Source organism: Ceratosolen solmsi, unplaced genomic scaffold (genome assembly GCF_000503995.2).
Source record: "Ceratosolen solmsi marchali unplaced genomic scaffold, CerSol_1.0 scaffold39, whole genome shotgun sequence".
In the NCBI taxonomy this organism is placed as follows: domain Eukaryota; kingdom Metazoa; phylum Arthropoda; class Insecta; order Hymenoptera; family Agaonidae; genus Ceratosolen; species Ceratosolen solmsi.
The window spans coordinates 1,470,591-1,482,177 of NW_011948433.1; the positions used below are offsets into that span (position 1 = coordinate 1,470,591).

The window sequence follows — 11,587 nt, forward strand, 5'->3', positions numbered from 1 at the left end:
ACACATTCGGCATTATCGGAATCCCGAAAGCATCGATCGACCATCGACCTTCGTCAAGGGAATATGCGCGAGACGCTCTCGGCCAAGTCTTTGCACGCACGGTGCGCGTGCATCGGACGACCCACGTGAAATGCAATAAAAAAACTTAGCAATTGTATTGGCTGCGTTAGGTAGAGAGGCCGCAGTCGCTGCTCCTGCCTCATCATGCGCACGACGTTTCCCCTTCGAAACTTTATCCTTCTTCGGCGCTCCCGCACAGGCGCGCGCGCGCCGACGACGATGACACGGGCGCGAGAGGAGAGGTCTCCACGGCTCGTCCGCGAGAGGCGCTCCCGTAGCGACACTAGTTAGACTCGCGGACTGGTGGTGGTTTCTCGTCGTGGTCCTCGACGTCGATATCCCTGCGCGCTCGCAGCCGCCTATTAGGCTTACAGCCCCGGGGCTCGGTCTAGGGACGCAACAACGACAAGCGCGAGCGAGCAGCGGCCACTCGCAAGCCAATCATATTTAACTGTCGGCCGCGTGCTACCGGCGCCCCAGTACTCGCTCTTCTCGCTTACCTGTCACTTGCTGCAGTTCAGTGTTACGACGTGCTCGGCTTGACTGGCACTGTTGGTGGCGGTAGCTCGACTATTGCCTGTCCTACAGTCGGCTCTTTATTCCACTTTTTTTTTCCGGTAATAGGCGAGGAAAGGTTGACAGTCGCTAGTATCGTCGTTTAACAAGCAGCGAGACCGGACGACGGCTTCTTGCACAAGGTAAGTGTCCCCTGCTTTATTCGATCTCCATCCTCATTCATCCCTCGTGTCTTGTATTATCCTCGTCGTTGATAAGCTCGTCACCCGGCTATTAAAGCGTTTCGTTACATAAATTTATATCAATTTTGCCAACCATTACTAGACTCTCTTCCGCCCCCGCCCCTCAGCCCCTCACTCGATCGCACGCTCGCTAACTCACTTACGCACTCTCTCTCTCTCTCTCTCTCTCTCTCTCTTCCCCTTCTCCTCACACGCACTCTCTCGCTCTCTCCCCCTCGCTCTCTCTCTCTCTCTCTCTCTCTACGTACCCAGGGAAAATTCAATTAAGGAAATTAGCCAGCCAAAACGATTCCCAACTCCCTGTGCGAACTTCCTGTTTATTATACATTCTCCGTCATCTTTTTTATATATTATGTTTATTTTTTTTCGTTTTTTTTTATTTTACTTTTGCTGTTGTTGTTTTGTCCATTCTTTTGCAAAGATTCCGATTAGCATTTGGCCAAAAATGATCTACGATTCAATTCTACTCATTCCTCTTGTTCAATAGGAAAACCTATGAACTACTTATTTTTAATATATCCAATACCTCGATTAGCTCCTGCTAATCAATTAAATAATAGGATTTATTTTTATTATTATTATTATTATTATTATTATTATTATTATTATTATTATCATTAATATGTTTTTTATATTCCAATATAAATATTTGAAACTTTATAAATCTTATCATTATCCGATAGAACACCTGTTGAGCTCGAATTTCGTATACTTATACGTCTTATTGCCAATAAATTAATATTTTAATACGCATTATTTAATTAAATTGCTTTTCTTATTTATTATTCTTTCTCTCTTTCTCTCTCTCTCTCTCTCTCTCTCTCTCTCTCCTATAATGATGTTAATGTGTCATAAATTAAGAATGTTAAAAGATATTGCTTCATCCAGGATAATAAAAAACATTATTTATTATTAATCATTAACGAACGAATGAACAATATTCCACTACCTTTGCATTATCAATATCGTCGATAAATAGAAAAGATCCAGTGAAAAGACAAAATTTTTATTTTGCAATCTTCTATAATTGCATATACATGTTAAAGATATTGTAAATTTTTTTTTATTATTGTACATAATTAAAATTATATAAAAAATAATTTATCGCGCAAGTAATATTAAAACACGTTGAACCGGCTTTATAATGATAACATTATTTTCACTTTGTTTATTTATTATTCGTACAACATTTGTATTTGCTCACATTTTATCAGTTTTTACTACGTCTTGATAATTTGTAATTATTAAGAAATATTTATATTACAGTTAATTGCATTTGTTTCACACTAATTTTTTATAACTCAGTGTTTTAAAAATAGTAAATATTTATGTACAAATCTTATCATATTTTTTTGTCACTTATACCAATTTTATCTTAATTGTTTTTTTTTCCTTTCTTCTTTTTTTTTTATTACAGTTAATGAATAAATTTAGTCAAAAATTATAATAATATTTTTTAAAAATTAGCGAAACATTTATTAATTAATTCTTATCGACACATGTTTGAAGAAATGTCGATTTAATTTAATACAAATATAGTAGTTGACGGATTAGGGAAAACTATGGAAATCAGAATGATATACTTGTAAAATTTGTGTCTTGACAACAATAAGTAATTTTAAAATATAATATAAATATTATCTCTCAATCGTGAATAATGTAAAAATAAGTCTAGATTAAGTAATTCAATAAAATAGACAATATTATCTCGTGCATATTATGAATATTTGAATTATTAATTTGCTTTAAGTACACATAATTCTTCTATTATAATGCACATTTTAAAATTATATTAAATTTAAATTTAATCTTTAAAAAAACTCATTAAACGTGAAATATTATTATTATTGTTGTTGTTGCTGTTGTTCTTATTGTTGTTGTTGTTGTTGTTGTTGTTGTTGTTGTTGTTGTTGCTGCTGCTGCTGCTGTTGTTGTTGTTGTTGTGATAGCAAGAAATTTACATATATAACTTTGTATATACTAATTAAATCCTTAATTTAAACAAAAGTTTTATTATGTTATTATTTTTATATCATCATAGTAAATTTATAAGTGTATTATTATAAATTATATATTCTAGTAAAGTATAATATTCCACTAAAGTATAATTATAAATTCTTTAACGGACTATTTTAAATAGAAATTTTAAAGAGAAACAATAATTTTTTCTAATATCTCTTTATTATGTATATAATATTAATAAGAAATTTGACATTATGTATATTTAAAATAAAATGAAAATAATAGTACTTTATAATAATAAAACAAATTTTCATTATACTAATCTTATCAACACATTTCTTGTATACGTCAATCATTAAAATTTAAAAATATCATAAAAAATAGACATAATCATTAATTATTAATAGTAAAGTATAATTAAGCATTTATGTATCGCAAATACTATGTAATTTAAGTATATAAAAAACTATCTTACTTTATTTAGTTGTTTATAAATTCTTACATTTAATAATAAAGTTTCTCCAGCCTCACAGTTGCTAATGATTTTTTCCAATTTTTGTAATATATTTCCTTGAGAAGAACAATACATCGATATATTTCAAAATTTTACTTTAAAAATATAAATTAAAATATTATACCTAAATTTAAATAATATATACAATAATAATAAATTCGGCATTGCTTTATAAAATCAACTTATTTAAAAACAAACCTCATTCGGTATTCTGAATACTATATTTGAAGTCTTAATTCTATTTTAATTTAAACTGTTCGTTGAAATATAAACTTCAAGTTCAATTGCTTATTTAAATTTATTACTAAAATGTTAATTATTTATTTAAGTGTTAATTCAAAATACATTCACAAAGCACTTTAATTTTATAAATTATTCATTTTCGGCATTAAACAAGTTTTAACGTTATTTTTAAATAATACGATTTTAAAATTTTATCGGAAATTTATGAAAGCAATACATTTAAAATGTTACATAACTTAAATATAATATTTATTTCAACGATGAATTATATAAAATCATATATTTACACAATTTACTTAAATTTAATATTAATTCGGAAACGTCTGCTTTTATTACTCAATAATTATTATGCGAAAAATCTAGATATATAATAATGGAAAAATAGATTTTCTATTATAAACGGAATAATTAAGGTTAAACGATGAATTTTATGCATTTACATTCTCCTAGTATGAATGAAAAATTGCGTACAAGAATGAATCTTAAATATTATATTACGAAAATGCAGATATTTTATGAAATTTTTGCATTTTAATTATTTTCGAAAACAAAAATCGTAGATCTATTTTCACAATAAAAAGTGAATTATATTCGCAATATTATTTGGTGTGTTCAATTTTTTTGCGTTTATATTGATTTTTTTTTTAACTTTTCATTAGTATCATTTAATAATGAAGTTTTTATACCGAAATAATTAATTACTATATAAATTATATATAATTTTTCTAAGCTAAATTTAATAAAGAAACAAATAGACTAGCGTAACTACGAAATATAATATTTAATTATGAATATTTATATCTTAACGATAGATAATGCAATACGGAATATTTGTTCCAATTATTATAATCAAAAGTTATAATTTAACACAATGACACAATGAAGAAACAAAATTTTAAATTGCAAATTAAATACAATTTAATGATACATTAAATTAGAGTTAATTGATTTTTTTGGAAGAATTATATTTAAAATGAAAAAGAAATTATTTTATTAATATAATATTATTATTAATAACTTTGGTTTATATACTTTTTGTAGAAAATTATTGTACAGATAAATATGAAAACATAAATCAGGAAAGAAAAGATAATAAATAATTAATATGTATTAGAGAAATAAGTCATTCTATGTGTATGACGAAAAAATCTAAAGAGAAAGTTAGATATTTCATTTATTACTGTTACATCAAAATTTGATATATATATATATATATATATATATATATATATATATATATATATATATAATATATAGTTGCAAAGAATATAATTGCAATCGTCTATTACAAGAGCTATGATTAGACAATCAGGAAGTATGTGAATCAACTCAAATAAATGTATGTATGTGCACGTGCTGCGGTGCAATTGCCACTGCATGTATAAGTAAATTAACGTAACGCGTTGATGGGAATCTGCAAAATGTATTGAAGGGATACTACTTTCGGAGGCAAATTACGTTAGTTGACGTCATCCTTATAAGACCTCCGTATTGCTATTTCGCTTTTGCTAACAAAAACTGGCCACGCGCGCATCATCGTACCTATAGATATTCCTTCCTCTTCTTTCGTCGTCCTGTCGACCAACCAATGACGTTCCAAAGTAAAGAAACGGCAAGAGAGAACAAATGTACGTTCGGTGAGTGTAATCGAATTATTATCTGACTTGGACACGAAACCAACGACTGATTCGAATGATCAAAGTCTAACCCAATGTGTAATTATTGCATAAATTATACCAGTTACTTAATCTCCGTCGCTAAAGTTCACAAAATGCTGAGGTTTGCTGACAAAATCAGTCGTATCCAACATTTCTAGCTATATTTTTAAATTTAATGCGCACATTCGCGAGAAAATTAATTATTTTACACACGTAGACACAGACGCATTAAATTATTATAAATCATATTCCGATTAAATTTGATTCGTTATTTCGTACGATTAAACAATGTAGGTAAAACAATTTCAATTTATACAAAAAGAAAATAGTCATCGGATAATCAGTCTGAAATCATACATTAAACAAAGCATTAAATATCTACAAAGAAACTTTAAATTCAAACTGCATTTTAATTTTATGCTAGCATCACAGTTCAGACGGTAATACTTCCAAAACATTAATACTTTGTTTGAAGTTCAAAGTTGCTTTGTACGAATATACTATAATTATTTTACAAAATATATTAATTTGGCTGCGAAAATGCAAAAGAAGTAGCAGTAGGATTTTTAACCAAAGTTTACACAAATTTTTAGAATAATCTACTTTAATGCACAATTCTGCAGATATAGTACAAAAGAGAAAAATATAGCCAAAGATAATAGACATTACGTATAGGATTTGCTAAATAGAATATAATAAAATTCGACATTATTAACACACCAAACGAATTAACAATATTATTATCTTTATTAATTATATAATTATTTCAATAATCTAACGACTACAAAACTGAACTATTGCTATTTCAAGTATTTGCTGTATTACGAAAAACTATTTATATATATATATATATATATATATATATATATATTATTTATATGCAACATCATTGTAATTATTAGTAAAAATATAAGTCAATATTAAAAATATTTAATAATGAGTGAGAAAAAACGGGGCTCGTTAGAAAAATGCTTTTCTTTTTTTTATTCTTATATATTTCCTTTTGTATTCTGTAGCTTTAATAATGCAGTATTTTGTTAATATGATCGGTCGACATAGTTTAATGCTTGGCCAAATTGCAATAAATTCGATTTTATAATTATGGGTGAACAGTAATTTATAGAACAAATTTTTTTCTCCACTTCTTATGGGCAGCACATTATTCTACGCAAAAAATACCCGTAGATACAAGTATAACGGCTGTATTTCCCCTTCTCAATGATTTGAGGTGGCGCGAGTTGGAAGGTGCTTTGCAATTGGTTGGAACCATCTCGGCTGACAAAGACTTACCGATCATGACGCTCAATTGTAGCGCGGTGGTTTGAGCTCCCGGAGCGCGTGATACTAATTCGCGCTTCTCGACTCCTTTATTTTGCCTCGCATACTTCTATATTTATTTTATTTTATAACCATAATATAGGTATGTCAATGCATTGTTTTATATCGATATTACCTATTGTGCCTTATTCACTTTTTTTTTCCTTTTACACACTACGCCACTTGTTTATGCATGTGGTAGGCTTCTTGCCTAAATGTTTCATAAAATTAATCACATTGTATAATAATTCATGCAAACAAATGCACATTTTAAAAATTGTTGATGAGTGCTTGTATAATGAAGTAATAAAGAGGAGTGAATTCAATTTACATGAGCATTTTGTAAAAAGAATAAAATAATAAGAAGATTTTTATGTTAATAATGGTCGGTTAAAATAGAATCGCAAAGCTGATTTACATTGTTTTTTTTTTTATAATATATATTTGCAGAAATTGTCCTCTGTACTGCTAAAGTAATAGTGTAGGCAAAAATGCACATTAACGATTAAAACTATTTTAAATAAAAAAAGTTTTAATTTTAAATTGTCAGGAAAAGTTTTCAGTCATCTTCGTAGTCATCATTAAACATATTTCATTCGAAAAAGTATATTTTTCGTTCTAAACCTAGTTTTAAAAATGTCTAAGAAAACATCTGCTACAATATATTTTAATTTTTAACCTGTTGTTTTTCTTTGTATTATTGTTCTTATATATTTTAATATTATTTATTTTAATAAAATTTAATATGAAATTTTAATGAGAAATTACAGGCCAACAAATTGAATCAATTATTTAAAAATATTTGCCTATTTACAAAAACAAAAAACAAAAAAGTATAATGTAGTGTATCAACCTTCCATTAAGTATGTGGGCGTAGAAAACTATTTACTCTTAATTTTATATTCAAAGGTTATTATTTAACTTTTTATATTTCAACTAATTTATAAATGTCTACATTGAAGTATTAAAAAATAAACAATCAATAAATATTTCATTACGATATTAATAACACATTAAAAAGAATTCCAGTTATTCAATGAAGTCATTTATTAGAATTGATAATTTATTATTTTTTATATAAAAAGAATGTTTACTTTAAATTAAATTAAAAGATTACATGATGATATTAATTAAATTATTCTAAATCATAAAAAATTTAATATTATTCATTTGTATTTATGAAAAAAATTATTACTATCTATATTTTATCAAGTAAAATAAAAATAAATAAAATAAATTAGTGTACATATTTTTAAAATTCATTTTATAAAATTATGTTTTATTTTTTAACGCCATTAAGATGTTAAGAGGGAAATATTTCTTATGTATTGATTTATAGTTTGGAATAATTCCAATACAGTTTAAACTAAATATTTGTATCATAATAAGTGGATAAATTTTAAATATAACTCGATAGTAAATAATGAAATAAAGTTAAAAAGCAATTTTAAAATATAATCCTTGATTGCTGAAGAAAATAACATTTTCTTAAATTTTAGAATGTGTAATAATTATAAATTGACAAATAGATTAATTAAAAATGCAAATACTTAATAAAAATTAATCGAGCATATCATTTTTACTTTCGTCTTAATATATACTAACAAAAATATTTATTATTCAATAATCTAGTTATTACATAGGATGTTTTACATACAAAATTTAAGTTACTAAAAAATAAATAAACATATTAAATCTGATTTATTTTACCATGTAAAACTTATAGAAATCACATAAATAAAATAATCAAATTCAAAGAAATAGGTGACTCGGAATAATTAATTGTATATTTAAGAAAATCCCTTAGTGGGACATATTTGATAAATTATAATTTATTTGTCTGAAAAAAATGTTTTCTTAGCATTTAAGGAAAGAATATGAACGTTAGGAATATTATTTATTAAAATCATTTATACGGTAATGGTAAAAGTTTTTCAGCATATGAATAAATATGAAAATATATTATGTTTTACAATAAAAGGTAACATTTGATTTACAAAATAAAATAAAATTTCTAATTTACCTTAATAGAAATATTATATCTCTTAGTATATATATCAATATTATTATATTGCAAGATGTTAATCAGTTTTTTGTATATTTGTTCTTTGTAATGCAATATTTTATTTTTCTCCACTCATGTCTGGTTCTATATAAAAGCAAAGAATAAAAATGAAAATTCAACGTTAATTTTACATCGGGTTACCGACAATTTTCGACTAAAAATAATAAATTACGTATAAAACAAGTAAAGTTAACAAAAATTAATTGATTTATGTATATATAAATGTTATGCTCATTATTATTCTATAATTTCTATAATTTATGTTACAATTGCGTCATGAATATTTTCTTAAATACTTTTTCATAAAACAATTATTATAGAATTTTCTCAATAATCTTCTATGTTGTTGATTTATATATCTACAAATGATTTGACTTCAAATTACATTACGAAATAGTTATTAAATATTTTAATAACAAAAACCTAGATCGTTTATGACTAAAAGTCCTTTGAAATCTAGAATTCAGATATATGATCTAATTAAGAGTTTTAACAGACATTTATTTCAATCATGTAAGATAATTAAATTTATAACATTTTTTTATATATTTACTTTTATTCATTTATATTGAATACGAAGAATTTCAATATATAAAATACATTATTCAAGCAATGATAATTTACAACTAAGCCTGGACTAAATTTTTACATTTTATATTTTCTAATTTTTCTATTTTATTTTTAATTTTATTTTTATATAATAAATTATTGGTGATTGATTTCTATGGTAAATTATTATATTAGTAACAAATTATCTTTACTTTTGTAATAATTGAAATGGAAAGTGCAAATTATGCATAAAGTTTTAAATTACTATTTAATATAAAGTAAAATATATTTAATTAATTATGTCATTAATATTATGTTGCAATTTTAAAAGATTCATGTTTTCATAACTTTATAAAAAAATTTAATCTTATTAATTTTTAATTTTCACAATTAATATAAAATTAATTCATAAAATTAAAATACTGTTGAAAACATTAAACTGCTAAGTGATAATTGCAATAAAAAAATTTATTGCTATGAATCTTGACAGAACATGTACCCATAATTTGTTTTTTTTTATCATATTTTATTTTTATTTTATCATATAAATATTTTATAAATATGATATTTTATTTTATGAACGAATCCTAATCGCTAAAAAATATTAATTAGATTTAAGAAAATGTTCAAATATAATTACTTAATTAATTTCGTTAATTTGATCAATTTAACATTAAATCACATTTCATATGCAAAAATTCAAGCTCAGCAACAACTCAAACATTCGGTAAAGATGAATTTTCTTTTAAAGAAATTTGTGCTTTATAGAATGTGTATCATTTATGTAAATAAATGTAAATTGCAATTGTTATTATTTATTTTTAACAAATATAATGTAGTTGTTTATCGAACATTTCTCTCAATTTTATTACATATTTTATTATATATTTAATATAATCTTTATAACCTTATTTTTAATAAAATTATTTAATATCTATATCTAATTGTTAAATTTAAATTATATGATTATGTAATGAGAATACTATTACCAATTTTTTGAAGACTTATATATATATATATATATATATATATATATATAAACATATAATATTAATGAAATATGTATTTCATTTATTATAAATTGATTAACACAGTTGCTTTATGTTACAATTGCGTCATGAATATTTTCTTGTGCCTGTCTGTGCGTGCGTACGTGTATGTAATTTCTGTTTTTATTTCCTAAGTTATTTGATATTTTGATATTAGAGAGACTTTTTAAAAATAAACTTAATTTATATATAATATTGATTGTTATTATATTTTTTTATTAAATAATTAATACTTAATTGAAACAGTTTTTGCATACAACGTAATTTATTGATTGAAATAATTGAATAAAATAAATATTATGTAATTTGAATTTTACTTATTATAAGTTACTTATAATATTCTTTAGTGTAAGTACATATTAAACATAGAATTGTTATATAAAGATAGAACGGAATGGTATAGTTGTCTGTATGGAAATTGTACTGTATCTACAGTGCATTATATACATCGTTATTTATTTTACCATAGAAATTTTATATTGTATTTACACATGCAGTTATTCTCAATTAATTTTAAATTTATATTTAAACATAGGTAATTACACTATTTTCAAATGACAGATTGAAAATTTATGCGATATTCGGTCTGTTTTTTATCCAGATCCGATATATTTATTTTACTTTTACTATTTTAATAATTACCGCATAATGGTTGTCTTCTTTTTATTTTATTTATTTTTAATTGAATCCAACTATATTTATTAATTCGCATGATATAATATGGCCGTATGAGATTAATATAAAAAATAGTTGATGAAAGTCCATAAATGCTAATATCCGTTAGTACTTAAATGGCTTGTTTTAATTTTTTATTATCGATATGCAATTTTTTCAGATATTTGAACGTACTGAGAAGCGTTAAAAGATATTTGTCATAAATTGAATACTTCGTGTCAAATTCAAATAAAATAAAATTGCCTAAGTACAATTATTAACAACATTCCCAACACTGTTAATATACTACTTTTATTACCATGTATTATAACTAATTTGTTGTGGGTTGAAAAATTCCAAGATAGTTACCGTGGCGCTAGTGCTCACATTACTCTACAGCATACTGTGCCAGTCAAGTCACTATTCACAAGCCACAGCTGATAACTGGCACTTTGTCAAAAACTGCATAATAGCTTTGAGCATAAGCATAATAGTTAGCCATTCACAACTAAAGAATTGATTTTTTAAATAACTGCGTGTTTGTATCATCATGTAGACTCATTAGGGAACGGATCTTCAGGTAGTTTTCTGACTAGTTTTAATATAAACCAATCAATTGAATTAATTTACATTCAATCATTTCATATTATTTATTTTCTTTTCTTAAATGACAATAATACATCAATGCTACTATAATAATCTCTACTCTTATTTATATTAATCTCTCTCTCTCTCTCTCTCTCTCTCTCTCTCTCTCT

At 25.4% G+C, this 11,587-nt stretch overlaps 1 protein-coding gene across 2 annotated transcripts in view; it reads left to right on the plus strand.

The window, feature by feature from the left end:
- The first annotated feature begins 373 nt into the window (after positions 1 to 373).
- LOC105364489 (acyl-CoA Delta(11) desaturase) overlaps positions 374 to 11,587 on the plus strand; it is a 15,871-nt gene continuing 4,657 nt past the window's right edge. Inside the window, exon 1 of one of the 2 annotated variants that reach the window (XR_912952.1) lies at positions 374 to 758. The gene's annotated coding sequence lies outside the window, so the exon portion shown is untranslated. Of the gene's footprint in view, positions 759 to 11,019; positions 11,410 to 11,587 lie in introns of those variants that run through there. The other variant, XM_011502416.1, reaches the window with a different exon arrangement.